At 31.7% G+C, this 19,582-nt stretch overlaps 1 long non-coding RNA gene across 3 annotated transcripts in view; it reads left to right on the top strand.

Moving 5' to 3' along the window:
- Positions 1–564: 564 nt before the first annotated feature.
- Positions 565–19,582, top strand: part of LOC147801986 (uncharacterized) — a 39,120-nt gene continuing 20,102 nt past the window's right edge. For 2 of the 3 annotated variants that reach the window (XR_015430123.1, XR_015430124.1), the window contains exons 1-2: positions 565–720; positions 1,321–1,451. This is a non-coding gene — a long non-coding RNA (uncharacterized LOC147801986). The remainder of the gene's footprint in view (positions 721–1,320; positions 1,452–19,582) is intronic. The other variant, XR_015430126.1, reaches the window with a different exon arrangement.

Here is a 19,582-nt window from a genome sequence, read left to right as displayed (position 1 = left end):
TTCTATAAATAATAGCGTGTTGAAAAGCGTTAAAATGAAGAAATTCGAAGTGTACCCTACCAGAGGAAATAATTATAAGCTTAATAAGGGACCCACAATGTCGTCCTATAGGCTACAATGTATGTATATATATAATAGCCTTAAAATGAAGAAACCCGCAGTGGACTGGTCGTTAAGACTTAAGACACGGTTCCTAGCAGATCACCGAAGTCAAGCATCACTGGCTGCGGTCAGTATGCGGGTGGATGACCACTTGGATCAGGACTTATCATCCCCTTGGATTTATCATTAATCAGTGAACATCTTTTCCTTTGGTTATCCCTCATTTGCGATGAATTTTTATTTAATTTATTTTAAATATTGCTTCGCCATCAGTTATCGCAATAGTACAGGTGTCATTCTCGCGTGAGAATGTTTAGAAACTACATGTAAGAGGATGTGCTCGCGCATTTGCATGAAAGAGCGTAACGTGAAGGCCACAAGTATCGCGATTTCATCTGATTGGTTGTTGGTCTTAGCCTTTAAAGTGAAAGTTTGTTTCACGGTCCCGGAGGTTCAAAGCGAATGGTTCAGATTCTTTTCATCCCGAATACAGCTCAACTCATCTCAATTCCACCGCGATCACTTCGAAAAATTTACTTTCCCGCCTACGCGGTTAGCTGTTTATATTTACCTTTACTGCCGTGCTGGTAATAAGACGGTTTCTGTTGGATCTTTAAGGTTTAGCATTTGATTTTCCTGCTTTTATCATTTAAATTATAAATAACGAATTTTTTCAATTGTTTTTCTTTAAAGCGGCAATTTAAATATTATCTTCGTTTGATTCTGAATCGTGTAAATCTTTGCTTAACCCGAGGGATAGTTTGCCTTCAGAACTTCAAATTCTTTTTCTCAGGAAGATTTCTTAATTTCGGACGTTGAGAAAATTTTATATTTTTTTGGAAGATAAGAAAAAAAAGGAGACGCCCTGCATAATTGTACTTTTTCTAAGATTATAGCTTTTTCTAATCGTAGAAGTGAAAGAAATGATTTCGAAAGTGTTTTAATATTTTACTGGATGTTATGTATATACATAGTTTTAAGTTAATTAGTAATTTATCGATTTTTAAACTATTCTTGATAGAATTTGAAATTCGTGTAGATTAATGACCATGGCTATTTATGAATGTCGCATTTCATTAATACTCTTTTTCTTTCAGGATTTATCTTGAATATTTGTCCTTTGACTCTTCAGATTTTTAAATTCTTTTTACTACGGTTTGACATTTGTGTATAATTACTAAGATAATTTATCGTAAAGTATTATTAATTCTTTTTTAGCTATTTCACCCTGGACTGATTCAGATTGACTTCAATATATAACTTGCACTCTGCGTAGTAGAGCACAGCTGCTGAATAAAGACATCTATGAACTGCTCGTGATGTGTGGGGCTGGGTCATCGGTGGCTCGGGTGAGTGGCATTTTCGTCTCTTTTTGTTTTTCTTTCGCATTCTGTTGATGAACTATAGTGCATTTATTGTAAAATACTCGAGGTCCGTTGCGTTATTTGACCCTAGTTCATACACTTCAGGGACACATGCATCCCATTTTAGCATGTACGTGTCAGGTAGCTTTTGCTCCAAGGTATATGTATTTGTTGTAATATCTATTGTAGGAATTGTATGTATCCAATCTGCCAAGTATTGTGAATACATCGAGGTATATGGTGGCACATATTTTTTAAAGCCTTTAACATGAAACTTAAAAACCCACTTTGATATTGTGAAAAGTTATTAAAGATTTTTGCTGAGTTCGAAAAAACCTTATTTAGCTATCTGGGTATAATGTTTTGTCTTTAGTCTGGTTAATGTAGATGTAACATCTCTAGGACAATCAAAGTCTGTGGTCAATTGTAGTATAAATTTGTAACTGTTTATGTTACGATAAGATTTATATTTTTCAAAGTACACCAGTAATGAAATATAATATTTACTTTTGCGAGTGTTAAGTTGGAGACTAAAACTACTCATATGGAAAAATTTTGTATTAAAAATAGATCAGCATGTTAACTTGATTGTTTTCGTTTTAGTTATTTTTAGCACATGTTTTTCTATAATAGGTCTTTGACTGTAAATTCTTTGCTTATCTCAAAAGGTCTTTTTCCTTACCACTTTTTTTTAACTGTATGGTGAGGTGTTCTATAGCATCGTGCTTTTCAAAAACATTGAAAATAAAAACGTCATACTATTGAATTATTTTTAAAGTTTATTTTCATTGTTTAAATTGAGGTTTTGCTGGTGCTAAAAAACTATTCCTTTAGTTCTCAAGTAAGCAAAACGGTTTTTAGCGGTAAGACAGTAAGCCGCCTAGAAAATTCGTTTCTTGACGTTTATCTACTACTCTGCTACCAATCGTGCTAATATATTTTAAGTTTGAATAATATTCAATCCAACATTCGAAATTTTAAAATTATAATCTTTTTATGTTTTTTTACTTTCTGTTCAATTATTCGGTTTAATAATTCGATGTGAATACTTTGGTCTGGCACCATTTTTTGTGAAACGGCACTTCGCAATAAAAGATTTGTGAAAGGAAACGATAAGTTAAAATTTCCCCCAAAATACTTTAATACCAATGTAATATTTTATGCCAGAAAACGCATGGTAATATTTTTGAAAGCTAATTCGGTTCACAAATGATAAACTGCAAAAAATTCCGCAGTTTATCTTTTGTGAATAGAGCTAGCTTTCATAAATATTGTCTGATCAAAAATGATAAACAGCAAAAAACTGTTATCGAGTTTACGAGGACCACTATCTTAAGTCTCAGTCTTCAAAGCTATTTATTAATTTATATTGTTAATAAAACCATTCGATTACAAATAATCGTATTTATTTTATTCAATTCAATTCACAATTCCACCTTTTGTAAATACTTCGAATTCTATTTACAATAACTTTTTTCCGTTATATATCTACGGTTACTCTTTTTAAAAAATAGTTCAACGTTTAATTAGGTAATTAAAACTGGGCATTTAAATAGTCATAAATTAATTCCTTAATTATAACTCATGAAAATATGATTGTACTTCAGAGCTCATTCTAGGCAAAAAAAAAAAGGGCAGGGTGCAAAAGTTTAAAAAAAGGGCATTATTATTCTAAAAAGGCAATAATTTCTTTCCAGGGGCTTTACACGTTTTATTAAAAAACATTGTCTATTAGTAAAAGAAAATTTTTTTTTACTTTACTAAAAGTAGCAAAGCAATCATATTAATTACTAATTTTCATTAATAAATTAACATATGTATCGAGCTAATTAGCTTGGTAATTTATTTAAAATGCATGCATATATTAATAAAATAATAAATGTATGTTTTTAAGTGTGTATAGATAGTTATGATTTAATAATTAAAATGATTAATAATAATTATGATTTAATGATAGTGAAAGTAACTGCAAACTTTCAAAGACAAGTGCAACAAGGGGGTTTGTTGGCTATTTTTCCTTTCTCATATAAATCTTTGTATTGACAGCAATGACAAACTAAATAAAAAGAGTTAAAAATAAAAGTTTGAGAAATCCACTGTAGAGTTTGGGGAAAAAATAAAGAGTTGAGGAAAGAAAGAGCAAAAAGGGTATGGAGTCTTAATACATCAGGACACTAATTTACTTCAGGGGCAACAGGGTGGATTCTTTTGACTAAAAGGGCAGTAGGGTGCTGCGCCCTGTTTACCCTGCCTAGAATGAGCTCTGGTACTTATACACTTATCTTTGATATATTCTCGGATTTTGTCTCAAATTCAGGATATGTCTGTATTACTGTTTAGGGGATTAAAATAATCCTATTGGAATAACATTTTTTCAAACAAACATCAAAATAAAGTAATTTGTAAATAAACAAAGCATTTTGGAATGTTTATCAATTACTTTAAAATATTTTAATAAGATCATTTTTATTTAGAAAAAAAACAATGTTCTGTTCTTTAAATCAGTAGTTATAATGAATCGATCATAATTAGATATTTAAAAAAACAATATTCTGCTACAGTATTCAATTTAGTAAATGCATGTAATTATATAACATGTAATTATATATCATGTGATATAACATGTAATATGATACAGATTAATTATATACATGTAATTATATATCACTGTTATAAATAGTTAATCAATTATTAGCATTCTCTTAGAGCCTTAATCTTTTAAGTTAAAAATATTAACAAAAAGATATTTCAACTTAATACAATTTTTTAAGAAATACCAAGTAAGAGAAAGTTATTTGTATGTACAATATAATGAGTAATTATTGAAGTTTAGAACTGTATAAGTCTTAATTTGGTTTCTAAAAATAGAATGAGAAAGAAAATGTTTTTATTTTTGCAAGCTTTAAATAAATTTTATATTTTAATTTAAGGAATATCTAAATACATTTAGATAATTATTTAATTACTTTATTGATTTGATTTGGTAACTTAGTTAGGTTTGATTAACATATTTAGATTCAACAGCCTGATATGCATTTTAAATTTACACAATAGTTAGTGCCTCCGGTGCTTTTTTCAGGTGATGTTTAATTTCAGTCAACAGTATATTAATGAGTTACCTGTCAAAACATGTTTGTTGTAGTTATTATTTTATGATCTTATTAATTTTGAAAGAGAAAGGTAAATGAAAAATAACATTTCTCTTTGAGAGATACATTTTAAGCATTTATTTTTATTTAATACTATGCAACGTTTTTCATATTTGTTATGATACGAACATTACGGTTAGAGCAGAATTTTTTTGCTGATTATATAGAGGTTATTTAGCATTAGTGCAAAAATTTAATTCTTAATATTATGACAGTTTTTCACCTTTCATTATTTTAATTGCATAAGTAGAGTGGATGGAACATCATGTCAGTATGATCATTTGCAGACCTGCCAACTCTCCTGCTTTTGTCTCAAATCTTCGCCCTCAGGCCTTCAGGGTGTTTTCTCCTGCTTTTTTCTATTTAGTGCAAGATAGAGGAAAAAAAGCAACAATTTGTGCCTTCCCAACTTGTGCTTCAGATCATGCTAGGCATTTATTTAGAAAAACCTTGCCCCGTAACATCACTAAAAATTATGGTGAGTGTGAACCAAAACAGCAGCAATAACCAATGAAATGGCAAAATCGGAGATATCTTGGACACCATTAGGCAAAATGTTTTTTTACTTTCTATAGATGCCAGTTTTTTTTTTTTTAAATAATGCTAAATCAGCAACATCTGCAGTTTTAAAACAGTAGCAGTTAAAAAAAAATAATTAAGAAATGCATTTATAAAGTATTGTATTCATTATTGACATATTTTGTTAGTTTTGAACTTCTTCCTAAATTTGAAAAAATCAAGAGATATGTTTTAATATAATTCTATAGAACCTTATATTTTATAGTAAGAACACGTATCTTTTTAGTCAGTGTCAGAATCTTATTGTGGTCTATTTTATGTAATGTAAATAATATATTTTGAAATAAACTTCTTGTAGGAAGTGTGAATCAGGTTTAATTTTCAATATTGCGCTATGTCGTGATACAGAAAGAGTCTCCTGCTTTTTTATTTTCTAAGGTTGGCAGGGTCTGCATTTGCTATTTAAGAAAAAAGTAACAAAAAATAGCAGAAATGACAAAATAGGTTTAATATATATAACGTAACTACCAACTTGTCTGGGAAGTAAAGGAGGTCTGAGCGTAATAATGATCACACCGCCACAAACATGGCGTTGGTCACGAAATTTTAAAACCTTTTGACCTCTTTGGCTCAGCCATAGCCTTCTGTGGACTGTTACCAGAATATTTTACAGTTCTTTTAATTTTTGTACATAGCATAATAATAGTTTAAAAAAAGTATGACTGTTCAAGAGTTATAAATAAAATATCACTGTATTCAAAATAGAACAATAAAAATGCTGTTAAATAAGCTAAACTTACTGGCAATTACCATAATTTTATAAATTTTTAAATTTTTTTCAGTATTTGTTTATTAGCTTTAAAATAATGATTTAATTAACTTGGAAAATGTGTTTTATTGTAACGAAATGTGTAAAAACGTTTCATAAGTCGAGTAGTAATCTCTTTTATTTTTCGTTCTTGCATCGCTTTTGCACTGAGCACAAGTTATGACATGTATTATAATTTTTTTTTTTTTGAGTAAATAATGTTGATTGCAGCTATGTAGATTTTTTTTCTACTTCTAATCGCAGTGATTCCTGTCATTATCTTATAATTCAAAGTTATTAGTTATAAAGCAATCAATTTTCTTCATTGTTTTTGCCATAGGAATAAGTAAGATGGTGACTGATACAGATTAAATCTGTCGAGTCGCTAAGCCCTCCATGTTCCCATAACAAATCAAAACCTCTGGGGGTACTGAATTGGGGATTGATCATTCTCTGATTTAGGTCAAAATTACGAACTGTGGATGAAGGAACGGATGTATGAATAGGTCCACCCTGTAAACGGATGTGACAGAAAAAAAATGAGAGAATTTCTCACCCTTTTTCTAAAACACAGTGAGATCTCAAAAAGATTTCTAAAAATTACAAAAAATGCGAATAGACTTGGAAAAAAAATATCTCTTTAATTATAATACATTTTTAACATCTTCTAATTTTTAAAGAATATATTTTTAAAGAATATTGCTGCATCATCATATCGAAAACGTTCTATATCTACTTTTTCATCAGCTTTTCTCATTAGGTTGCTCAAATGTTTATCAGTCATTTGTATAAGATATTTTGTCCTAATTCGGTTTTGAGTGCTAAATGACCTTGCAACAGATGCTGAACAATTCGGAATCATTTAGTAAATTTGTAGCATTGAAAAAAATTTAGACGTGTTACATGAAGAAATCTTACCTTCCGTTAACATGTGGTTGCAGAAAATTGTGTTCGCACCAGTTCTGAACAATACTGCTAAATAGGGAAGCTAGATAACATGGATCCATGTTGAAAATAATGAAAGATCAAGGAAGAAAAGTGAAACGAATTTTATTCAAAATAGCAGAAGACTAATTTTTTTCCAAAATTCACTCATTTTGAATAATAGAGTGCACGATTTTCTCGCGTTAATAATTTTTTAATGTAATGCGCTGTAGTGAAAACACTGCTTATATACTTCCTATTTGTATTTATTTTTAACATATTGCATTACAATGTTGACCAAATGATACAAGGTCGTGAACCTGTTTCATCCGAGTAAACCCAATACAGCTGTATAGTATCACCTGATAATTATATTTTTACATAGAATCTTATAGTGCGTCTAATAATAGAGCCAGGGAATGTAGATGTTTTAAATATCCTTACAAAAAATGTAGTTTGAAAAATCATGCATATTTGGTATTTGCAGAACAAAAATGCTTTTAATGTCTGAGAAACTATGATTTTGTTTAATAACAGGAAGGAAAGGTTCTCTTGCTTTTAGCGTTCCAACAAGGAAATGTGAAGAGGATTTCAATAAAAATAACTTTTAGTAATCAATAAATATGTTTAGTCAGGGTGGCCACCCACCTTGAAAACCTGGGATTATCAGGGAATTTTTTTATACTGGAAAAAACCTGGAAAAATCAGGGAATTTTAAAGAAAAGCTGGAGATTTTTCTTGATGATTTTTTTAATATCACTAATTTAAATTATTTGCTAATTTTCTTAATTTAAATTATTTAATCCACTTTTTTTTTTAACGGAAATGTATCGCCAAGCAGTTGAAATATCATCAACTTAGCGATACTTTGCTTGCATCAGAATTTGCTCCATTATAGTTCTGTTAAACTAGAATGCCATATAAAATTCTCCCACGGTTGCTAAACAAATGTGGAAACCTTTGACCGCTATGGGAATTTAGGAAAGATTCTGGTGGAAAAAGGGATTAGGATATGAGCTTCTGTTTTTAAATTCTGTCCTTGGGCTGAATCCATTTATGGCTCAAGTTTGTTCCGATAATTTGGTGGTTATTTTTTTTTCTCTATTTTGACAAAATGTTTTTGTATTTTTAACTTTATAAAATTCTCCAAAAATTAGTTGGTTATAATTTTATGATAATAGATTTTATATCACACTCTTTTTCTAAAAGCTTTTCTACTCCCATTCAAAGAAATTTGTGAATTATTTTTTTTTGAGCAAACCAACCAATCACACATTTTTTTTACAATCGCTAACAGCAATGTTTGTTGACAAATTGTTACAATTGTTGCATTAATGCTAATTTTTTCTATTTCATTTTAACCTCTTTTAACATATTTTAATTTTTAAAAAAAGACTCCTTTGTTGGTCAATATATGATTTTTGATTCAAAATTTTGTACCAAAACTTTAAAAAATAAATAAAAAATCTTGAAAATTGTCAAAATAAATTATTTTTTTCAAGATGATATGTTAAAAAAATAGCACTTTGAATAAAATATTTTATAATATCGACACTTTTCTTGTACACATCCTATACTTTATAAGAAAAAAGAAACAAAAACCTAGAAATTTTAAGATTTTTATCTGGAAAACCTGGAAAAATAAGGGAAATTTGAAATCTGATTTGAGTGGCCACCTTGTTAGTGATCAAGGTAGGAGGTAGATATAAAGTTTAGAGTAGCAAGGAAGAGGGCTAATTTTTTGAACTTTGACCTTTACAAAAGTAGCTTTTTCACGTAAACAACCCAGATTCAACTGTCATTTTTTCGCTTATCTTGTTTTTAGAAAAAATGTCACAATATCGATTCAAAAAATTCACAACATTTATGCAGTTTTAATAGGTACCTAATTTACTCATAAGATATTTAGTATCTATATTGGTACCAAAACTGCACAAATGACCATAATAAAAGTAGTGCATATTCAAAGAAATAGTTAAACATCATTGACGTCAGTGTGGCTTTTTTTTCTTCTTCCATGTCTTTTAGACAAATTGGTACCATTTCTCCATTTCTTTTGTATTTTAGCACATAACTTAATACAGTGCAGAACCAGTTATCTGGAAATCAGAAAACCGGAAAACCAAAAAACTGGAACAAAATTCGATAAATTTTCAGCCATTTTTAAAAAAATAAATTTTTTTCCTCATTGGATTTTTCTTTCTTTTTTGAAAGATGTTTACCATACCATCATTTTAGAAATAATCATTACTGTATTACTTTATCGGTTTTTCTTCTTTTTAAGATCATTTCCAAAATTTTTTTTTTTTTTTAGTTGGGTTTAACAATAAAAAAAACGGCTTTTTGTAGCGATTCAGAAAACCGGAAAAATCAGTTATCCGGAATAGCGATGGTCCCGATCGTTCCGGATAATCGGCTCCCTACTGTATTAATAAATATTTTCCAATTATCTCCTATTACCAAAATAAACCAAGCATCATTGGTGTCTACAACTACATGGTGATTTTTTACGTATCTCCTGAACTAATTAGTACCATTTTTCCATTAATTTTGCCCTTTAGTACATAGATAATTTTTTATTTCAAATATTTCATATTACCAAAAGTAATTGAGTATTATTGGCGTCAATAATTAAATTTCAATTTCTTACAATTCTATTAAAAGAATTAATATTTCTCCATTAATTGTGCTTTTTAATGCATATTTTTTTATTTCCTTTACCGTTAGATTTTAAATTATTTAGTTTTATAATAAATTCATATTAATAAAACATAGCTGTAATTAAATATCAGTTAATAATCAGTGGATAGTTATATAAATAAAGCTTTCATTAACATACTCAGCTTATACTACTGCTTTCCATTTTTTTCCTATAGCTATTGTTGAACAGCCAACTGAACTTTCAGTTTACGAATATCAATGTTAAACACTGAAGCCTTGTCATTTTGAACCCAATCCAGAAGACAAGGGAACTTCTGGACTAAGTGTTGGGAAAAATTTGCCTTCATAAGCGGTTTTTTAATGAAATTAACCAGGGTTCGTTGATTTAAATCAAATGATTTTTTTAAAAAAAATCATTGATTTAAATGAACTGATTTTTTTTAATATATATATTGATTTTAAAAGTTAAAAAACAGTGTTTTAAATTATTGATACTTTTATTATTTTCTTTTCTTAGTTTTAAAATTTATTTTAAATTAATTGCTGCGTTAATTAATTTTAGTTAACGAAATTACTTTCTTTTTTGGTGTGTGTTAAATTCCAGCCCATTTGAAATTACATTAAAAATCTTTCGATTCTTGAGAATGAAAGTGCAGATTAAAGTACACATTTAATGCTGTCTTAATATAGACTTGCATAGGTGTAGAAAGTTATTAATATACATGAATTTCGAAGGAAAAAAATTCAAATAATCTTAATTAAAATTCTACCTTTTGATTGAAACAGCTTGGAATTAAAATCTACATTATATTTTATTGGTGGAAAATGTATATTTCTAAAGCTTGAGGTTATATTAAAAAGAAATTTCCCTAATATGCTAGAAATAGAAAGAAAAATAAATTAATTAACTGAAATTAACCCAAATTTGCGTTTAATGGAAAGGAAAAATTTGAAAACCTCCTACTGTTAGCCTGAAGGAGAGAGGACTCGAACATATGATCCGTCTATCATTGAGAATATTTTAATTGAACACAGTGGACGTTGCAAGAATTCGTATCGACCAACCATCATTGGAATTTGAACTCGGGGCACCTCATTTGAGGGTGAGCGCTCTATCTTCTGAGCTGCCACGGCTCTGGTATTTATCGTTTAGCTTATTAGCTATAACGAATAAAAAATTATCAAATCTTAAAGAATGTGCAATAAACTTCTTTCGTGTATTTCTCTGTTAAATTTCTCCGCTGATAACACATTTCAAAATAGGAGAAACGAATTTAGAAATATTCCTTTCTGAAGTTTGAAATGGATTGCTTCGTTATGTGCTCTAAAAAATGTGAAACTGTGGACTGCATTTTGATAAAAAACTGGCTTCTAATTGGTCCAAGATTTCAGATATCTCCCCTCTATTGATAATTTAAATTTTCAGTAAATAAACATGTGATTTAACAAGGCATTAGAGAAACCCATGTCAAAAAAAATAAGTTTTTAATGTTTTGAAAATATATTAAAATGCAAACGGGCAAAAAACTTTTCCATAAAAAGCCTTAGCTGTGGTCATGGAGAGGGGAATTATAGAGGCCTCTTAAGGCTCTAACTCTCTCTTTTAATACACACGTACTTGAGTTCTGTTAGGGCTCTCTCAAATTCAGCTTAGTTAAGGCTTTCTTCAAATGAGCTCTCGGACTGGGGCTCAACCCACCTGAGCTGGAACTTGGGCTCTGCCCAGTTTGTGTCGGTACGGGACTGGGTCACTACCCGGCTGTGCAGGTTCGGTGTTGGGCCTCTACATGGCTGTGTAGGATCAGGATTGGGCTTTCTCAAATTCAGGTTAGTTAAGGCTTTCTTTAACTGAGATCTGGGATTCGGACTCTACCCTCCCGAGCTGGAACTGAAGCTCTCTAGCCTCCCGAGCTGGAACTGAAGCTCTCTACCCTCCCGAGCTAGAACTGAAGCTCTCTACCCTCCCCAGCTGGAACTGAAGCTCTCTACCCTCCCGAGCTAGAACTGAAGCTCTCTACCCTCCCCAGCTGGAACTGAAGCTCTCTACCCTCCCCAGCTGGAACTGAAGCTCTCTACCCTCCCCAGCTTGAACTGAAGCTCTCTACCCTCCCCAGCTTGAATTGAAGCTCTCTACCCTCCCCAGCTTGAACTGAAGCTCTCTACCCTCCCCAGCTTGAACTGAAGCTCTCTACCCTCCCCAGCTTGAACTGAAGCTCTCTACCCTCCCCAGCTTGAACTGAAGCTCTCTACCCTCCCCAGCTTGAACTGAAGCTCTCTACCCTCCCCAGCTTGAACTGAAGCTCTCTACCCTCCCCAGCTGGAACCGGGGCTCAACCGTGCCGGGGCCGGGCCTCTACCCAGTCTGTGTCGGTACGGGATTGGGCCTCTACCTGGCTGTGGCGGGTGGGGATTGTGCCTCTAACTGGCTGTGGGGGTGGGGATTGTGCCTCTAACTGGCTGTGGGGGTGGGGATTATGCCTCTAACTGGCTGTGGGGGTGGGGATTGTGCCTCTACCTGGCTGTGGGGGGTGGGGATTATGCCTCTAACTGGCTGTGGGGGTGGGGATTGTGCCTCTAACTGGCTGTGGGGGGTGGGGATTATGCCTCTAACTGGCTGTGGGGGTGGGGATTATGCCTCTAACTGGCTGTGGGGGTGGGGATTATGCCTCTAACTGGCTGTGGGGGTGGGGATTGTGCCTCTACCTGGCTGTGGGGGGTGGGGATTATGCCTCTAACTGGCTGTGGGGGGGTGGGGATTATGCCTCTACCTGGCTGTGGGGGTGGGGATTATGCCTCTAACTGGCTGTGGGGGTGGGGATTGTGCCTCTAACTGGCTGTGGGGGGTGGGGATTATGCCTCTAACTGGCTGTGGGGGGGTGGGGATTGCCTCTACCTGGCTGTGGGGGTGGGGATTATGCCTCTAACTGGCTGTGGGGGTGGGGATTGTGCCTCTACCTGGCTGTGGGGGTGGGGATTATGCCTCTAACTGGCTGTGGGGGGTGGGGATTATGCCTCTACCTGGCTGTGGGGGTGGGGATTATGCCTCTACCTGGCTGTGGGGGTGGGGATTATGCCTCTACCTGGCTGTGGGGGTGGGGATTGTGCCTCTACCTGGCTGTGGCGGGACTGGGACTTTTTTTAAAAGCATGATTTTTCTTGTTGAAAATATGAAAATTGCTTAAGAAAATTGCTAAAAAGCTTAAAGAAAATAGAAAACATTTACGACTTTTGCTCCGTTTTTTAACCTTTTTATTCGAAAAGTCTTATCTAAATTTCTGAAAAAACCTCTTAAATGTCCGTTGGCGTTACCATTAAGTTCTAATTTTTGTTCAGGAATTAGTGAAACGAAAATGAAATATTTGATAATGTTCTTTTTATAACAAAGTATTATAAAGATTTATTTTTCAATGCTGACCCCTCGACGTGCAAGATATTTAATCAACGATCCCTCTATTATATACCCCGCCCATCCTTGGTTTCACCATGACTTTAAAAATGAGCTGAACTTATTGAATTGTCATCCTACTTATGCCATTGCACATTAATTGCGTTTGACATGCGAGGCCTTTTGGGTAGGATAGCTCAATTGGAATTTTAAAATATACTATTTCCAAACCAAAACAAAAGGGGGTTGTACCGAGGGTGAAGAAAATCCCTCTCCCTGGGTGCAAATTTAATAATTTTCAGTCTTTCCCTCAATTGTTGAGTAATTTGATTGCGCAAACATTGGAAGAGACTAAAGTGTTTTTGAAGGAAAAATTATAGTCCATGCGGTTGATTATGGTTATGATTACAGAGCAGGCGAGTATGATTAGTGGGGTAGGCAGCATTAGTTTGCGAGAGATGTCCTTCCTTATTAGGGCTATATCCTCTGAATGGTTGAAAAGCGTGTGGCATCAAATATTATGTGTCAGTTCTGGCGAAATGCGCATGCGCCCGTGAAAAGATGTCAAACTTACGTAAGTGAAAATAAGAGTTTTTAAAAATCCTTAAGTTAAAAGCTCTAACGTAGTGGAATATCTTTTTAACTTGGACCACAAAATCAAAACAAGCATTTACAATTGACGTAGACTCTATTTCATTAAAGCTATTTCTTACAATTCAAGATGCTTTGCTCTACGCAAAATTGCGGATCTATGATCAGAAAAATTTGGTAGATCAGGGTTGAAGAATACAGCTTAATTTTATTATTATTAATATTCAAAAAGTCTTTTAACTTCTATTGAGAATTTAAATTTTAACTAAGTTATATATTTAAAATAAATAGAATTTAAATAAATTAAATTGATACTTAGGGAACAGAGCACTCACCTTTAAAAGAAACAACTCAGATTAAAATCCCAATGATGGTTAGTCTATGCAAATTCTGCTCGCAAAAATAGTGGTGACAAAAAATTTCTGCTGTGACAAAATGGATCACAAGTTAGGATCCTCATCAATGTTTTCATCATAGAAAAAAAATGGGGGACAATTTCTCACCCTTTCTCAAAAACAGGGTGAGATTTCAGAAAGTTAAGTGAGCTTTCTAAAAACTGAAAAAATACAAATAGACTTGGAAAAAAAATCATTTCTTTTATTATAATACATTTTTAACGTCTTCTATTTTTTAAAGCATTGAATATTTTTGCTGCATCATCATAGAAGATTTTGCCTTTACTAGGTATTTGTCCATCTTACATTAGTGCATGAAAAAATTTGAACGTCTTATGTAAAAAACCATACCTACAGTAAACACGTGGCTGCAGAGAAATGTGTTCTGAAAGGGGTTCCATGGTTCGGAGGGATTGTGTTCTGTTGTTCGAAAAGGTTCTGAACAATACCTACTGGTAAATAGGGAAGCTAGATAACGGGGCAAGTGTTGAAAATAATGAAGATCCAGGAAGAAAAGTGAAACTGATTTTATTCTAAATGACGTAATTCGAAGCTTTTTCCAAAATGCGAGAATTTTTGCGAATTTTGAAATTGATTTATAGAGTGCTCGAATTTCTCGCGGTAATAATTTTTTAATGCGAGAAAAGAAAAAAATATGTGAGATTCTCGCGCTGTAGTGAAAACACTGCTCATGCTGTTTGACTAGCCATCATAGGCTGTCATGAATTTCCTCTCCATATGATGTGATTTAGTTTCTTCGAAATAATCCTCTAGGAAGACTATACTTTACTCCATTGTTAGATCAAAGCTTTCCTTTAATCTATGGGCTGAATTCAAAATTAAAAGGCAATAGGGCTTAACATTGATGGCTGAAAGCCCTAAAAAAGGACAGGCTGTTCAACACTGGTTATAAAACAATTAAATAAGATGAAACTCACTAGATAGTGTTGTATGTAATATTTTGTCTGAAAACCATATTTCTTACTATACATAAAAATCTATTGTCTGTGTCGAAGTTTTCCTTTGATGTCTGTGCATTTTTATTGGTCAAAAAATTGCGGGGCAGGATCCAGTTTTTTCTCATTTATTTCCATGTTATTTTGGTTTTCAGACTGCCTAAAATTTATAAAAGTCATAAAGATAATGTTTTTCTATAAATATTTTTGTAACTCTAATTTAAAGTTATTTTTCCTGTACTGCTCATAATACAATTTTAATTAAAGAGTTAGAAACTAAGAATTGTTTTTTGTTTGTTTTTTTAAATTATAATATAATTCTGCTCTACATTTTATGATAGTTATTTAAAAAGGTGGTCTAATCTTATTAACCGTTTTACAATCATTATTTTTGTACAAATAACATTAATATACTGTTATAAATTACAGCTAGACCTGCTAAATTATTTAGAAAAATGATGAACTTCATTCACAATGAGAAGCAAGCAAAAATAGCATTTAATATTTCCGCCCGTTTGGTGAGCGAAAATATTAAAATAGGGCTGTGAACTCATATTTGTTTGAACAATATGTTTTAAAAGAAATGATTACTTAGAAAAATTACTTCTGTTCACCAACAGATCTAAATATTTATATTACTTATCTATATATAAATGAATGTTTCTGTGTGTGTGTGTCCTTTATAGACTTTAAAGCCATCTGACCGAAAACTATGAAACTTCGCACACAGATAGTTCAAAGCACGAGGAGGGTCACTATCGACATTAGAACATTCGACGACTAATCATTCTAGCGGGATGAGCGGAACACGAAATGGAATTTTCTGATTGGTTAAGCGTTAGTCATTGTCTTAAATATAACTGTAGACGATTCAATTCGTCACATATTTTAAAGAGCACATTCGTTATTATTTCTATCTTATAGTTCTATTTGATCAAAAAATAATAGTTAATTACACGTATTTAAATTCACTATGTCAGATGGATTCAATGTTCGACATTATGTGGTATCACGCTTGGTCTATGTCGCCAAATTTATAGTTTTAAAGTTTTCTGGTACTTGTTGACTTGTTCTTTTTTATTTATTAAATTTCTTTTGAAACGTGTTTCTAAAAAATTTGTTTATTTAAAATCAGCGTCAATAGAAAAAATGCTCAGGTATTTAAAGGCAAAATTAATGGGAATGTGGTACTAATTCGTTCAGTAGAAACGTAAAAAATCACCATATTTTTGACACCTTATTGCTGATATAATTGAAGTAAAAGAAATAAGCCATGTACTAGGAAGCAAAAGTAATGGAATTTTTCTTTTATTTTAAAGAAACGTCAGAAATCATCACACTATCATTGATTACAACGATGCTTAAATAATGTTGGTAAAATTTTAATTAATATAAAAAAAAACTTATGTACTGCAGCGAAATTAATGGATTAGAGATAATTGTTTTGGGAAGTCATAGAAAGTCACTGTATTATTATTGATACTAATGCTCTATTGATTTTAAAAAAAAAAAGCTATGTGCTAAAAAGCAAAGTTAAAGGAGAAAAGGTAAACTGGAAATTCATTTAGGAAAACCGTAGAATATCGCCATTCTAAGCTTAATTATTGTGTACTACAGACTACTTGGTAATTGGTGCAGTTTTGAGAAGAATTTCCATAGTTTCAGAAAATATTTTTTCCAGTGGTAGCAAAGACAGTGCATTAGTATTTTAATGAATTAACAATAAAAGAACTTTTCCGCCACAACTTATATTTTAATAGTAAATAAAAGGGCTGATATAGAAATGGCCATGCTCCAAAATCCTTTTCAAATTTTAACAACAGTTCTATTTAAAAAAAAAAAAAAAAAAATTCAGATTTCGTTGGTTGCCACTGATGAATGTATTTTTCACTAAATTCAAATGTTGAAGGATTATGTAAGAAGTACCTAATATACTAATATAAGTATAAAATATTATATTGATAGATATATAGTTATTATTAAAACAGCGGCAATACTAAGCAATTTTAATAGCGATACTTTTAAAATAACTGTTTTACGGCCCCTCGAAAGGGATATGTTCATGAGAATATTACTTGCTATTATTAAATTTTAACTATTATGAGTTGACTGCGAGCAATAGTATCATGCCAAGTGATGCTAAAAACATTTTATAGTTATTCGAATGGCAAGAACTAAAAAAAACAAACTTAAAGTCACCGAAAAGGGCAACAAATATTAAATAAAAAAAATTAATTATTTTTAGCCATATTAGTTGAAAAACGTAGTGGAAGAATCAGGTAAGTGACTTTTTTAGAACGAAAAAAAAGATGTATCTGAACTATTTTCTTACCAATTTATTAGAAGGCGGACTAATAATTTTTTGCTTCATTTTATTTACCACTGACTAACTTGATATATCAAGTTAATATGGGTTAATTATGCTAAGATTAAACTGATGGCAAAAACAGTTACATTAAACAAACCCATATTGATGCAACCACTTTTTGCTATTTTCTCTGAGTCACTAATAGCCCTAAAACTTTCTTACTCAGTTTTTCGGCTAATCTCTTTAATTATATCGGTATTGGATTTTCAGTTTTGAACTGGATTTCGTAGTGTTTCTCGGTACTGAGTTATTGATTATTTTTGTTTTAATTCCTCCCGAACTAAGAACGGGTATTCAGCTAGTAGATAATGAAATTTGGACGTGGGAAGTATAGGCAGAAGCGTAAGCAAACATCTTTTAGTACATATACAGTCCCTCACCATATTATTAGATGCACTATAAGATTCTATGTAAAAATATAATTATCCGGTGATACTATACAACTGTTTTGTTTTTACTCGATTTACATTTATTTATTTTCGTGAGTCAATTGGTTAACATTTCAATTTAATACGTTAAAAATAAATACAAATAGGAATGAAAATTCCTATTTGTATTGATACATATATGAAAATTCTCCTGAATAAAAACCCATTGCAGTACATTTGGAGTAGAAAAGTACATTTGGAATGTGCTTACGCTTTTGCTAGTCAATTGCAATTTTTGTTACAATGCTTGCAAAATCTTAATGAATCACTTAAACAAGAAAATCCAATCATCAGCTGTACGATGCAATGTCACTTTCGTGGCTGCCGTAACAAAAATGTTAATTTTAGAGACAGAGGTTATATCACTCCTTGGAATTAATTTTTGTTGAATGATCGTAGTATCAATAATGAGGAAAAAACTCCATAACCTAAATAGAAACGCTACTGTATGAAATTCTAAATATGGAGGATTCAGTTTTCTCACATTATTTTTCATATGGGTTTGATTGTCGGCGGATGTGTAATAGTAGTAGGATATATAAGGTCTTGCGCCCTAAAATATCGCTATAGTACTTAATTTTTGTAACAGGCATTTATTGATAATTGAAGGCGCTTATTGAAAATGAGTAAATAAAAACTGAAATTTGAGTAATATTTCAAGTAAAAATAGGAGGTCATAGTAAAGTTGTTATTACGTATTCTTTGTTTAGGTGGTTAATAAGTAGTACGTGGTTGTCTCTGTTTTAAAAATAACTTTGAGTTACGCAATGTCGAATGAAAAATACTAATTGTGAGGATCGAGTTAAATGTACATTTTTCTTTCCAGTGGGAAAAATCATTTGCTAATACTTTCGCCAAATTTATGATTTTATCGCATTTGGCGAGATGGCGAATGCTTAGCAGGGACGGCCCTGCTTATGGAAATGTACACCATACATTTATGGTAAGCTTATTGGCCATATTTTTATTCACGCTAGGAAAGGGTATGCTATTCATATAATTTCAAGGAGCAGAAATAAAAAATAATGTGTAATGGAAAGAAACATTAAATGTCAAGTTTTTATCAATTGCATGTTCAGAAAACTACAGATTTTTAAAAAAAAATAGATTGGCAAATAAAAAGAGCTGAAATTTCGTAAATATAATTCTTGATCAACAAATTTAGCTAATTCAGGGAAATTATTTAAAGTTTATATTCTTTTCATAGAAAGTGTACTCCTCTTATTGCTTCAGAATCATTTTAAATGTGTTCGAATTCATCTTTGTGTTGCATTTATTTATTTTTTCAGTCGAACCTGTTTCACCTGAAACAACATAAAACTCAATTTTAACCTGTATTATTAAAGATTTACTTAAGACGAAAAAGTGAAACAATGTTTCTGTAAGAGTTACTATTAAAAAATTTTCCTAAATTTATCGTAGTTATTGACAGCTAAGAATGCGGAAATTGTTTTTACAAATTGCTGTATTTCATGCAGTGAATTCGACGTTCATAAATTCCATATGTAGCATAATTTCTGGGCTTTATATGCATATTATTTTCCTTAATAATTGAAATCGAACATAATAAATACTATCCCTCTGGTCAATCATTCAAAGTTTCAGTATTTTTTATTTGATCAAGATAGGTTATTTTATAGCATATGGGTGTTCAATTTTCTTGAATTCCTATTATATAATGCATTGTTTTATTTCGATAAAATGTAATACTGTCTTTATACACATCCTCTTTCAATTTAATTTTTAATTTATTTCTAAATTAAAAAAATATTTTGCAATTTATCGCATTTAGCATAGACTAATTCCGCAAAATATTTTTCTGAGTGATGATTTTGTTTTGTGTGGTCAATTTAAGTCGAATGTTGTGTTTTATATTTTTTAAATATCACCGTTTCTTTTTCCTTTTTTAATTTCTTTTCCGTGCTTGTAAAT

This window comes from Parasteatoda tepidariorum, chromosome 11, assembly GCF_982258835.1.
Source record: "Parasteatoda tepidariorum strain Cologne lab strain chromosome 11, Ptep-v5.0, whole genome shotgun sequence".
Classification (NCBI taxonomy): Eukaryota; Metazoa; Arthropoda; class Arachnida; order Araneae; family Theridiidae; genus Parasteatoda; species Parasteatoda tepidariorum.
The sequence above is the reverse complement of the archived record's forward strand: the minus strand, read 5'-3'. Positions and strand labels throughout refer to the sequence as shown.